At 48.1% G+C, this 14,073-nt stretch overlaps 3 non-coding genes across 3 annotated transcripts; 1 reads left to right on the plus strand and 2 right to left on the minus strand.

The window, feature by feature from the left end:
• Positions 1 to 10,461: 10,461 nt before the first annotated feature.
• LOC138225747 (5S ribosomal RNA) lies at positions 10,462 to 10,580 on the minus strand. The gene has a single exon (XR_011184220.1). It is a non-coding gene; the product is annotated as a 5S ribosomal RNA (ribosomal RNA).
• A 1,807-nt stretch (positions 10,581 to 12,387) lies between these two features.
• Positions 12,388 to 12,551, plus strand: LOC138225773 (U1 spliceosomal RNA). Its single transcript, XR_011184244.1, has one exon. It is a non-coding gene; the product is annotated as a U1 spliceosomal RNA (small nuclear RNA).
• Positions 12,552 to 13,187: 636 nt separating this feature from the next.
• LOC138225738 (5S ribosomal RNA) lies at positions 13,188 to 13,306 on the minus strand. Its single transcript, XR_011184210.1, has one exon. It is a non-coding gene; the product is annotated as a 5S ribosomal RNA (ribosomal RNA).
• Between the last annotated feature and the right edge of the window lie 767 nt (positions 13,307 to 14,073).

The raw sequence follows: 14,073 nt of genomic DNA on the forward strand, positions 1-14,073 counted from the left end.
GTTAAGCTGGTTCGCTACCTTAGCTACTAAATCTACTTGCAGCTTCTCAATATCATCAAAGTTCAACTTTTCGATACCGCTCCAGTAACCAGGATTGTCGTCGCTAGAAATAGTACTTATAAGCGACTCCACTTCAGACATTTTAGCAGCCATTGTCATTACGTCAGAGAAACTTTAAGAGTATTACTTTTTTTCCTTTTACCAAAATACAGTATGGAATCTAAACACCCGAGCAGATGGATTTCCAATCAGCACACGTTACACTAAACGCTAGAAAACAGGGGGATTTCTTTACGCAGTTATCAGCACACCCGGTATTCGCGTATAAAAGCCACGGTGCTGTGCTGAACTTGAACTCACAGCAACATCAGTTATTCTGTGCGATTGAGTCTCATTTCATTCTAAACTCGCCCACCCAGGGACGCCATTAAATGTAGTGGTTTGATGGGTTTACTGAGACACTTATTAATTGTAGCAGTAATCACGAGGTTGTTCGTTGGGGCTTTTAGAAAATCAATCGCCAGAACAACTAACAACGCACACACACGGGTTCAATACACGAGATACATTTATTAATATAAATTGTGCACCAAACATATACTAGTCTGCCTGGATACGAGCGGCAGACCTTACTGTGAGGGTTATCAATATACAAGATATATAATCTCGAAGAGATGCAAACACAAAGAGATACACAACAGAGAATATATGTCAATATATATCGTTCGGTTACCAAATCGCTAATCAGTGTTATTACCCATTGTTACTCTAAACTCGGAAGTAAATACATTACTCATGAATTAAATTGATAACAACTTGTGTTGAGGTACAATTGAATTCTCGAGACGCAATGTAGAACATGGGGTTAACTTATCCACTGTGTATGGATTTGGAATTTCCCGGCACGAACACCAAACCAGCTGACAAGCTCTGTTGCAGCCTCTGTTCCAGCGGTTGTCCAATGGGCGTTGTGTCGGCGTCCTCTGGCTACCAGCCAACCAGTCAAGGTGCAGCTCGGAGTAGGACGGGCGGAGGAATCTGACTGCGGCGCGCAGGGCAGTCGTTGCTCCGAGGGGATCTACCAGCAGTCCGGCTGGCTAGTAGAAAGTCTCTATGCACAGAGTGTGACCGCGAGTCCTCACAAGTCACTCTTTTGCCTGGGAAGAAACTGGTTCGTTCCCGGTCCAGCGCTGCTTCTGAATAAGCTATTCAGGTTGTCGACGAGGGTCCAACTGTAGGCTGCCGTTGATCAAACGGAGCATTCACGTTAGTAGAATTCTGAGTACGTACGGGATGCTTGGCCTCGCGCTTAGAACAAAGTCCAAGTCCCTATGCAGACAACAGCAGTTGTCACGTGATTGTCTCTGAGGATGCGCGAAAATGGCCAAGGAGAGCCCCGATCTGAGCTTGCGCTCCCTTTTTGACCAAGACACAGATGTGTGCTGATTGGTTGAGAGTTTGGCGGGCATTGGAGACCCACGTGGTATTACCACGCCCTGCCAGTCCCTGATTGGTTGGTCAAGGTGAGATATAAGTCACTTACTCTTGACACTTAAGAATGCAGTCCAGATGTCCATTCAGCACTCCCTAGACAGATAGGCGCCAATGGATGACCATTGATCATGATAGCCAGGCTTAGCTAAGTGCATCTCTGTCTGGGAGCTGTTCCCTATCAAAAGAAAACAACTTAAATCAGTCTGCATGAATACTTTCTCTGTGGCTGCACCACAGAGATGGGGGGTGAGATGGGGCTTCATTTAGGACAGCATACCAACGCTTAATTCTGTCTTATTAACAAGCATTGCCGCTACACTTGTATCCCAACTTTTGCAACTCGCAACTGAAAACCCACTGAAGCTAAGCAGGTGTGAGCCAGGTCAGTACCAGGATGAGGGTGAGCTACAGGGAAAAACAAAGCTTCCAGCTGGAAGTGGTGTTAATGGGCGCTCACTCTGAGGTCTGTACGGGTCCCAATGTCCCAATATAGTGATGGAGAAGCTGTGTTGGAAAAAGGGCGCTGTCTTTTGGATGATATGTAAAACCGAGGTCATAGTGCTCTGTGGTCATTAAAAATGACCACCAAAACCTTTGACAAAAGCTCTTGGTAATTGATGGTCTTCAATAATGCTTCTCCTTTAGGTACATTTTAAATCAGATGAAAAATGCTGTGAAATGGGGGGGCACTTCAGGCCAGTGTAGGATTTGGGTTACAAGAACTATGAAACTGCACGAGAAAGCCCGTACACTGAATTACACGGCTTTCTATTCAAAGGACAAAAGAAATTCCCTGAGCTTGATTTTTTGCAGCACAGAGAGGACCACTGTTGTGAGGTCGGTTAGCTCAGTTGGTTAGATGGTGGTGCTAGTAACGCCAAGGTTGCGGGTTTGAGCCGCGTACGGGCCAGGTCCTTTTCTCCTCTCTTACCAAAGCTGTTAGGTTCCTTTCCGTGGTGAGATGGGTTGTCATGCTACGCTGCCACATAGCGCCGACAGACAAGAGTGTTGCGGGAGAAGAGAAATGTGTTTGAAGATTTAAGAGTGTCTTAGGTGCAGCCAAAATCAAGTGTCACAAATGCAAGTGGTTGGATTTCCATTGTTTAATATGGTAAAAATAAGCTGAAGTAATCTGCCGGTCCGGCACAGTCTGCCATGCTTTTGTCATTTACTGTAAAGTGGTATTGAACTGGGTGTCGAACTGGAGCCTCACCATTTGCATATGTGAGGCTCCAGTTATACATCGAGTGTCTCATTAAATGACAAAAATGAAGAGAGTTAAAGCAGCTGGAGAGGTTTTCTTACAACTTTTGAGCTGACACAGTTTTGGAAAATGTTTCCTTCACGCTGCACTGTACAACATAGGCAGCCAAGAGTCTCCAAAACAAAACAGAATTGACAGATAGGAGAAAATTCCCACTCGTCCTGAAGTTCCCAAAATCAAGCACTGAGCGTAAACAAAGTGTCTAAGTAGCGTGGGAATGCTAACCCTAACCCTAGCGTAAAAAGATGAGTCAAAGTAACGTCTAATCGGATTAGTTTCCTTAGAGCTGGTTCAGAGTTTGCTGAAGAGTTTACCCAGTGGGCACTGATTCGTCGAATATACGTATATTAACGGCGAAAATACGGCTATACGTATATATACGTCGCCTCGACGTATAATCAAAGTCGAATTGCAACCGTAAAATCGACGACATTAATAAACGCATATATAACGTCGAAAACACATCTAACACAGTGCCTGAGGCTTTTTACTGTATGTATCGTGTGTGCCGCAACTAGGAGTATACGGCACTCTGCACAGTGTACGAAGTAAATTATTTTCGCAGTAATTAATTTACACGTGTATAATAAATATAGTAAATATAATAAATTAATTACTGCGAAAATTACTTCGTACACTGTGCAGAGTGCCGTATACTCCTAGGTAAGTTAGGTACATCTTTTTGCCCAAAACTGAAGGGGCGACATTCCTCCCTCCCCCCGTGATGCCAGGCCTGTCCCCATCCTATTCCATAATGTCATTATACTGTATATAATACCATACAACAGTGACCGATCCTTACTAACTGCATGCGTTAAAATTGCACATCAGCTCATAGCAGGGGGCACATAGCCGCGATGTATTATCAATGTTAAATTTCAACCATAATATCGACAACATTAATAAACGCATACATTGAGAAAATATCGAACCCAGCATATTTTCCGGTTATATACCACAATGCATTGCTAGTATTCGTTGGTCACCATTTTGGACACGTTTTTCAAACGTAGAAGTATATCCGCAAATATCTCAGCAATCCTCTTTTGACGAGTAAGTATGAACAATAATAATACTATCTGAATACATACAGATCTTTCTTAATATTATTTTGATTAAAATAGTAAGTGAATAAGCAAAAAATGGCACATAAAAATAGTGGAGCTTTTTAAACGTCTGTACTTACTGCGCCCCATAAGAAATCGTTTGTCCCCATTCAAAAGAGGTTGTGCGATGTCCTGCAGCGTTCGCAAAGCAAACCTTTGACAGTTTGAAAAGAGGAATTTATTCTGCTTCCTGTGCGTGCAGTAGTTACAAAGTTGAACGTCTTTACACGATCTGCTGCAGTTTTCAGTGGGCGGGCGTTGTCAAATGGCTTGGAAAAACGCACTGTGTTTCGGCTCGGCAAACATCGTGAGCAGTGTCCTGCATGTTTTCTGTGTATAGCTGTCTTTTAACGCATACAGAATTCATTCGAAATGGGGAATGGTGTGAATGGGGAAGATGACACTAAATCGTTCTGCCGTTTCTCTATTCTTATTCTATGTTGTACTTTCAAACTTTGGGTACTCTTTAATTAGGACAGACTTTATTGCTCAACTTCTATGATGCAAGCCAAATTTTATACATTTATTTCAGCTTTGAGCTTAGTAAACCGTTCATTTTTTAGATTATACTAAAGAAGATATTAATCATCATTAATTTGGGAAGTAATATTATATAATTTTCTCCTAGCTGCGGTGCTGAAGTCCCGCCCTAAATCAGCAGAAAAAAATAAGGAGCACGCAATGTGTTACTTGAAGAATGCATATGCAAGGCAGGGGGCCAGGAGATCTGGACACTGAAAATACTAGGTTTTTGGTTCTAACTGTTAGGACAATTACACAGGGTTTGCAAATAGTGGACAAAAATCGTCTTAACTTCCATTGTAATATTTTTTTTCTTGGAAATATAGAAGTTGTACATTTTAAAATGTATATTTGAATCAAAATGTGGTTTTGAGTTAGTGTGTTAATGTAATTAGTTTGTGTTTGCCGTTACTATACTGTATATTGCCATATTACCAGAATTTGTAGCTGAAGTTTAAGACTAGTTGTGTTTTTTATGATTATTGCCCATATGTTGATTGTTGATTGATTGTATACAATGTATAATTTGAAATACATATTTTTCAGGTGTGAATGTGTATTTTCAGAATAAATTTCTAAACCAAATCATTGGGTTGATTTACTAGTTTCTACACCTGTAAAACCTAACTTTGATGTATAATAGACCTCTACCCATATACGTATAATAGACCTCTAAAGTTATCCGTATAATAGACCTCTAACCATATACATATAATAGACCTCTAAAGTTATCCGTATAATAGACCTCCAACCATATACGTATAATAGACCTCTAAAGTTATCCGTATAATAGACCTCCAACCATATACGTAGAATAGTCCTCTAAAGTTATCCGGAACTCCTACCATATATGTATAATAGTCCTCTAAATTTATCCGTATAATAGAACTCCAACCATTTACGTATAATGAACATCTAATCATAGACGTATAATTGACGTATAACAATAGACGTATATTAGAATTTCATTCTAGACGAATTGCAGACCACATTTAGACGTCTAAGGTATGCGTTTAATAGACGTATATTATACATCTTTTGCCCACTGGGTTACGTCTCAACAGAAACGCTCTTTAGCTCTTTCAGTGTTATGCAGAGAACAGCGTCTGTCGAGATCACTTTTGAGTCAGCGCGAAACGCCGTGTGCTGTCAGTTTGATTTCATATTGCTCGTAGCGGCGCCCGGCTTTTGTCTGTCAAACGTTAGGTTGCGCTTCTTCATGCTGCATCGTCGGCATGAGTGGAGCTTTTTAAACGTCTGTACTTACTGCGCCCCATAAGAAATCGTTTGTCCCCGTTCAAAAGAGATTTTGCGATGTCCTGCAGCGTTCGCAAAGCAAACCTTTGACAGTTTGAAAAGAGGAATTTATTCTGCTTCCTGTGCGTGCAGTAGTTACAAAGTTGAACGTCTTTACACGATCTGCTGCAGTTTTCAGTGGGCGGGCTTTGTCAGATGGCTTGGAAAAACGCACTGTGTTTCGGCTCGGGAAACATCATGAGCAGTGTCCTGCATGTTTTCTGTGTATAGCTGTCTTTTGACGCATACAGAATTCATTCGAAATCATTGATTTCTCCAATTATCAAGGGTCCCTTAAAGGATGAGTCAAAGTAACGTCTAATCGGATTAGTTTCCTTAGAGCTGGTTCAGAGTTTGCTCAAGAGTTTACCTTTCACAGATGTGCAAAGAAGAATGTTGGGGGTGCACGCTTCAAGGTGCCTTACAGTGCGTTGTTTCCGACACAGTGTGGCCGGGTGTTTTCCGAGTTATCGCACGGATTGGGCACGCCCACAAGCCGAGAGCCGCAGTTGATGAGCCCGGGGCTGAACGGGCCCCACTGGCTAGTTTGTAAGGCCAGGTGCATTGCCAACCACGACCGGCAGCGCAGAGGCTTTGAAGGCGGTCTGGGCTCCTGCAGCTGTGCAGCCACGCACTCTGGTTTCTCTGGTTAAAAAGTATTCAGAGGGTCATAGATGGCAGGTTGCTGTGTGTGGATGTGGAATGGGGGACCGTTAACCTGCGGCTAATCAATGTGTATTGTCCTACTGACGTGGGAGGAAGGGTGGAGCTACTCAAGGCACTCTCTCCCCTATTGTTAAGTAGCACAGACGTGATAGTGGGAGGGGATTTTAATTGTATCTTAGAGCACACAGACAGGCAGTCTAGCTCTCCGATAAAATTGGATTCCAGCTCACTGGCCCTGCAAAACTTAGTTCAAGACTTTAAACTCTCAGACACATATAGATGTATATATCCCACAACAGCAGGATATGCATGGTCAGGGAGGAATAGCAGCTCCAGAATTGACTATTGCTTTGTCTCAGAGAGAGTGAAAGTTGTTGGGGTCACTCTTCAGCCTGTCTTCTTCTCAGATCATCAGGCTTTAGGGTGTAGAGTGGAACTCCAGGGCGGGACTGTCTTTGGCCCAGGCCTCTGGAAACTCAACACAAAGCTGCTAGAGAACGAGGGGGTAGTATCCCGCTACAAGGAGAAACTATCACAGTGGCTGTCCTTGCAGTGTCTGTACGGGTCAGTAGGAGAGTGGTGGGAGGAGGTGAAGATGAGGACAAAGACCTTTTTCATGGCTGAGGGAAGGAAGGCTGCTGCCAGACGGAGAGGAGTGCTAGCCAGGAAACAGAGGCAGCTGCAGCGTCTCTACACGATGCTGCACAGTGGCTTCGATGTGCTCGAGGATATCACCCTTTTAAAAAAGGACATCCGGAGCATAGCCGAAGAAAGTAGTCGAGGAGTGCTGTTAAGAGGCAGAGTGCAGTTCTTGGAAGAAAATGAGAAGTGTACTCGCTTCTTTTTCAGGAAAGTGGTAGCCTCCAAGTCTGTCATGGAAAGTGTAGTTGATGAGGAGGGACGAGAGAGAACAGAGCCGAGTGCTATCCTCTCCTGCACCAAGGCCTTCTACTCAAGACTGTACAGCTCTACAGAGGTAAAGGATGAAGAAATTCATTTTTTTACCTCAAAGCTAGAAAACGTTTTGAGTGAAGAAGATAGGGAAGTACTTGAGAGGGATTTGACAGTAGAAGAGCTGAGACAGGCTATGGAGAGCTTACAGAAGGGGAAAACTCCAGGTGCTGACGGGCTCCCTAAAGAATTTTATTGCACCTTTTGGGATCTGCTTCAGGATCCGCTACTGGTCCTATTCGAGGAAAGATATAAGACAGAATTGCTGCCTGACTCCTTAAGAGAAGGCACTATCTCTCTCTTGTTTAAGAAAGGAGCAAAAAATGACATAAAGAACTGGAGACCCCTCAGCCTGTTAGGCGTGGACACTAAGATCCTGTCCAAAGCCCTTTTCCTGCACCTACAAAATGTAGTGGCCTCACTGGTAGGGAAAGAACAGACTTGTGGGATAGCAGGACGCCTGATGAGCGACAACCTGGCCTTGTTGAGGGATGTCTGTCTGTACTCTGAGGATCGCTCCCTCCCTCTTTGCATTTTAGGTGTAGACCTAGAAAAGGCCTTTGACCGCCTAAACCGGCAGTACTTAACATCGGGACTTGAGCACATGAAGTTTGGCCCCATCATGAGAAAGTGGATTAACCTGCTGTACACAGGTAGCAACAGCAGAGTCATGGTTAATGGCAATAGATCACGCCCCTTTGAAGTCTGTTCAGGGGTGAGGCAGGGCTGCCCATTATCCCCCTTGTTATGCGTTTTGGCTATGGAGCCCTTAGCCTGTGCCTTGCGCCAGGATCAGGCCATTAATGGGATACCAGTGCCTGGAAGTGGGGGAGGAGAGGTAAAGACATCTCTATACATGGATGACGTCACCCTGCTCCTCTCTGACAATGCCTCAATTAGCAGAGCTCTGCAGTGCTGTGATCGTTTCTCTTTGGCTTCCTCCGCAAAAATTAACAAATCTAAGAGTGAGATTTTTTATCAGAACTGGAGGGAGCCAAAAGAAGGACATGATCTCAGGCTGCAAGAGAAGAGAATTAAGGTCCTGGGGGTGTATTTTGGAGAAGAGATGGGAACAGTAAATTGGCAGAACAAATTGCCAATCTTAAACAAAAAACTGATGCAATGGAAGGACCGAGACCTCACCATGACAGGGAAGGTGCTGGTCATCAAAGCCGAGCTCTTGCCTGTCTTGAATTTTCTGGCTTCTACCTTCCCAATCCCACACCGTGTTGCGGCGGTGATGAGGAGATTGATGTTTCAATTTCTATGGGGTGGGAAGCAGGAAAGACTCAGAAGGGAAATAATGTACAGGCCGCTACCCTCAGGGGGGAAGTCTGTCCCAGATATTGCTACGAAGCTGCTGTGCATTTTCCTGGCCTCTGTGCTGAGAGGCTTTGCAACAGCACCTGCAGCGCGTACCTGGACTTATTTTTCCAGGCTCTGGGTAGGTAGGGAGGTGTTCAGAGTGTGGGGTGTCAGACCCAAGCTGGACGTCCCACTCTCTGACACATGCCCTGCAATTTATGGGACAGTTAAAAGTTTTCTAAGATCTCACCCAATTGGCCATATTCCCCTCCGAGATGTCAGCGTCCAAAAACTGGAAGATTTCGTTGCACCCCAGAACAATAGGCAGACCCATGTGGGCATTTTAACATCAGCCCAAACAAGGAAGGTGTGGAAACACACATCCTCTAAGTTTCTGTGCAACATTCACAGAGATTTAGCCTGGAGTGTCGTCCACCAGTGCTTACCGGTACGAACTTTCTTGTACCGTAGGGGCCTCACCCCCAGCCCTCGCTGCGTTAGGGTGGGCTGCGGCGAGGAGGAGACTGTATCCCATCTCCTGTGGTCCTGCTTTTTTGCTTAGGCCTTCTGGGCACAGTTTGAAGATTGGTTGCTGGCTCTCTCGCCCCAATTTACCCTGACCGCTGCTTTCGTCATATACGGCATCTCTCCTGTCAAACTTCCTCCTGACGTGTTTGACAGGATCTGGGCCGTGGTGAACAGTGGGAAAGTTGCCCTGTGGAGAGTGAGGAACATGGGGCTGTTCAAAGGCATCAAGATCCCAGTCAAGGCAGCAGGTAGCCTGGCCCTGTTCATCACCCGAGAGAACTATTACCTCAGAGATCTGTGGAGAGAAGGGAGGGAGGAAGCAGAAAATCTGTGGGAAATAGAGAGCATAGGTCAATATCTCAAGAAACTGTGAAAAACATTATCAAGTTTAAGTAAAGAATGTGATTTGCACCAGAAAAAAAGAAAATTGTTGCTATGTAACTGTTACCGTGTCAAAATGTAATGAGATGTGATCATATATACTGTTTTAAGTATGTATATTAATGTAAAGCTTTCTGATTTGTGATGTCCTGTATTTTTTTGTGAAAAGAAAATAAAGTTCTTAAAAATCGAAATCGGTTCACCCAGGGCGAGGCTCGGCCATTGCACTCCGGCTGTGCTGACCCCTGCGAATTCCCCAAATGTGGGAATCATAATTTCTGGTAGTGGGGGACTGCGTTCGCTTTCTCCCCTGATGTGCTTGGTCCAAAATCAGATACGGGAGGGTTAGGACACCACGAGCTGCGTGGCTGCGGAAGGATCCCGGTTCGAAAGGAGTGGACGCCGCTGCTGGTTCTCGCTGGCTTTTAGTTAGGGGTCCGGAGAAGCATCTCAAGCTAGTTCCACTACTCCTTCCGGACGTTCATTCCCTTTTCAAAGTCAGTCGTTTTGCTGTAGTCTGCGTTCTTTAGGCTGATTATCGAGGTTAGCCTTTATTTGGTCATGGGGGGCCTCGGTACTGTATGCTGAGTCTAAAGACAGTTTCACCCGTTTTCTGATTGCTTGGTTCTGTACCAGTGCAGACATGTCAAACAGTGAATGGCTGTACCTCTATTGTATCCGTGCTCAATGAATGAAATCGGTAACAAATGAATATATGTCTAGTTATACGAAAAACGAGTGGTTTATCGACTCATCTTCATTTGCAGATTTAGAGGCAGCTTCGATATTCGTTTTACAGACGGGTTTTTTTTTTGAATATGGGTCACACACATGCCACAGCAACAAAACATCTCTAGAGATGAGGCTATAGATCACCTTTCCATCCTGCAGGTTTTCCTCCCAAAGCCTACGGCACCAACGGCGACCCCTGCTGGCCGGGAGAGCAAAAGCTTACAGCACCTGGTATTCCCAGGCAGTCTCCCATCCAAGTACTAACCAGGCCCGACGCTGCTTAGCTTCCAAGATCAGACGAGATCGGGCGTGTTCAGGGTGGTGTGGCCGTAAGCGAAAGCCTCAGCGCCTGACTCGCTACTTGAAGCTGTGTGTGGCGGGGGTTCCGTGCTCCCCGAGCGGGACTGAAGGATCGTTCGTGTGCCACTCTTTGGAAAGGAGCTGCTTTCCAAATCGCATTGCGTGCCTGGATGTTGGCGAATGCGCTCCCTTGTGTTGGCTCGTCCCGCACTGGAGGAGGACAAACAATCTGCACGGAGGAGCACCAGGCAAGTCTTCACCAGACAAAAACCTCCAGTGCACAGCACTCTGGAAACATTTCGGGGCTTTCGCGTGTTTATTTCAGCACGTAAAGCGCACCGGTCCAACACGTCGGCCGGGCGCGCGGCGCCTCCGCCCTCTTGTGGCCTTGCGGCGTCAGAGCAAGAGGCTCCTTCTCGCTGCCCTTCCGCTGTGTTGCAGGGCCCCGAGAGGGAACCCGGAGCGCGCACTTTGTGGGGGGCGGGGGACCGCGTTCGCGCTCTGCCCCCGGTCTCTTGCGCGAGTACTAAATCTCACGGACAGGGGGGCCTCGTCATTGATTGTTACAGGTGAGACGGGGATTAGGAGGAGACCCCGACTGATGGGTAAAGGGGAGCACTAACACCAGAGGGACACCCCCGGCGTCTCTTTTTGAGAGACGCCCTGGGGTTTCCTAATGGCCAAGGAGGGTCGGGACCTCGGTTTGACGCCTCCCCCGAAGGACGGCGCCTGTTTGTGCAGCAGAGTGTCGCCATCAGGAGGCTGGGGCGTAAGAGAGCCACACAGCCCGCAGGGTGAGCGCTCCCTACTGGTCCCAGTCACACCTCTTGCAGGAGCAGCAGCAACCGGAGCTTTTCCGGGGTGGAATCTCCCATCCGGGTGCCGGCCAGGCTCACACCTGCTGGGCTGCCCCGGGGGTGAGCCCAGTCGAGAGTCGCAGGGCCAGATCTAGTCACCGGGGAGAAACGATACAAGTGAAGGATTGCTCGGCTCTCGGCACTTGAAAAGACCGACAAATGTCTCGTTCCCGCCGGAGCTGAATGTACCCGCATGTGTGGTGTCGTCTTCTTCCCCCGCCCCGCTGTGTTTGCTGTATTGTCTCTGAAGCCGGCCCCCCCGAGACGAGACGGGCTGTTCCTGTGCCCCAATTAACACTTTACAGGTGCCATTCCCCGGCATTGTGGCCATTGTCGGTGCTCACACGCGATAAGATAAGGCGGAGGAGATCGGGGCATGCCCAGCGGCAGACATTCAAGGAGGGGGCAGTGCGAGGTGAGGTGAGGTGCGACACGCCGGAGCCCCGACGCAGCTAATGCGGAGCACTTGTTGGACTGGCATCGAAAGGACGTGTGCGCACGGAGCGAGCCTTCCCTGCGGCGGAGCGCGGGAACTTTCTCCCCCCCTCCCGCTGCAGGAGTTGTGTGCACTGCAGCGGTGCCGAGAGAAAAGCACAGAAGGCAGCAGGCTCTGGAGAGCAGGTAAGAGACGGAGCCTTGTGGGCAGGCGAGCAGGCCCGTTTTTTGGAAATTGCTGAAAAGGTTTGTTCGGTGTATGGCAGGCGCACGTCGCGAGCTTGCGTGGCGATCTGCCGGTCTGGAGTTATGCAAATGAGGCCGAATTGCATCCCGGGACATGCTGCGAATGCGCAACGGCGACTGCAGATGTGTAGGAAACGGCGCGCTCGTTTTCTCGTTCTGCCCACACTTTTGAGTGTTAGTGTGGCGTGTGAGTGTGTGAAAGAGTGGGCCCAGCAGGAGGCGGTGGCGTGCGGGGCGAGGAGGTGGCCTAGGCTGCGCGATTTGTGCTGTGGGTGCGGGCCGCTTGCAGGGGCCTGTTTAACTCATACTTACCTGGCAGGGGAGATACCTTGATCAAGAAGGAGGTTCACCCAGGGCGAGGCTCGGCCATTGCACTCCGGCTGTGTTGACCCCTGCGAATTCCCCAAATGTGGGAATCTCGACTGCATAATTTCTAGAAGTGGGGGACTGCGTTCGCGCTCTCCCCTGATGTGCTTGGTCCAAAATCAGATACGGGAGGGTTAGGACACCACGAGCTGCGTGGCTGCGGAAGGATCCCGGTTCGACAGGAGTGGACGCCGCTGCTGGTTCTCGCTGGCTTTTAGTTAGGGGTCCGGAGAAGCATCTCAAGCTAGTTCCACTACTCCTTCCGGACGTTCATTCCCTTTTCAAAGTCAGTCGTTTTGCTGTAGTCTGCGTTCTTTAGGCTGATTATCGAGGTTAGCCTTTATTTGGTCATGGGGGGCCTCGGTACTGTATGCTGAGTCTAAAGACAGTTTCACCCGTTTTCTGATTGCTCGGTTCTGTACCAGTGCAGACATGTCAAACAGTGAATGGCTGTACCTCTATTGTATCCGTGCTCAATGAATGAAATCGGTAACAAATGAATATATGTCTAGTTATACGAAAAACGAGTGGTTTATCGACTCATCTTCATTTGCAGATTTAGAGGCAGCTTCGATATTCGTTTTACAGACGGGTTTTTTTTTTGGAATATGGGTCCCACACATGCCACAGCAACAAAACATCTCTAGAGATGAGGCTATAGATCACCTTTCCATCCTGCAGGTTTTCCTCCCAAAGCCTACGGCACCAACGGCGACCCCTGCTGGCCGGGAGAGCAAAAGCTTACAGCACCTGGTATTCCCAGGCAGTCTCCCATCCAAGTACTAACCAGGCCCAACGCTGCTTAGCTTCCGAGATCAGACGAGATCGGGCGTGTTCAGGGTGGTGTGGCCATAAGCGAAAGCCCCGGCGCCTGACTCGCTACTTGAAGCTGTGTGTGGCGGGGGTTCCGTGCCCCCCGAGCGGGACTGAAGGATCGTTCGTGTGCAACTCTTTGGAAAGGAGCTGCTTTCCAAATCGCATTGCGTGCCTGGATGTTGGCGAATGCGCTCCCTTGTGTTGGCTCGTCCCGCACTGGAGGAGGACAAACAATCTGCACGGAGGAGCACCAGGCAAGTCTTCACCAGACAAAAACCTCCAGTGCACAGCACTCTGGAAACATTTCGGGGCTTTCGCGTGTTTATTTCAGCACGTAAAGCGCACCGGTCCAACACGTCGGCCGGGCGCGCGGCGCCTCCGCCCTCTTGTGGCCTTGCGGCGTCAGAGCAAGAGGCTCCTTCTCGCTGCTCTTCCGCTGTGTTGCAGGGCCCCGAGAGGGAACCCGGAGCGCGCACTTTGTGGGGGGCGGGGGACCGCGTTCGCGCTCTGCCCCCGGTCTCTTGCGCGAGTACTAAATCTCACGGACAGGGGGGCCTCGTCATTGATTGTTACAGGTGAGACGGGGATTAGGAGGAGACCCCGACTGATGGGTAAAGGGGAGCACTAACACCAGAGGGACACCCCCGGCGTCTCTTTTTGAGAGACGCCCTGGGGTTTCCTAATGGCCAAGGAGGGTCGGGACCTCGGTTTGACCTCTGTTTGTGCAGCAGAGTGTCGCCATCAGGAGGCTGGGGCGTAAGAGAGCCACACAGCCCGCAGGGTGAGCGCTCCCTACTGGACCCAGTCA

This window comes from Lepisosteus oculatus, unplaced genomic scaffold, assembly GCF_040954835.1.
Source record: "Lepisosteus oculatus isolate fLepOcu1 unplaced genomic scaffold, fLepOcu1.hap2 HAP2_SCAFFOLD_103, whole genome shotgun sequence".
NCBI classification, from domain to species: Eukaryota; Metazoa; Chordata; class Actinopteri; order Semionotiformes; family Lepisosteidae; genus Lepisosteus; species Lepisosteus oculatus.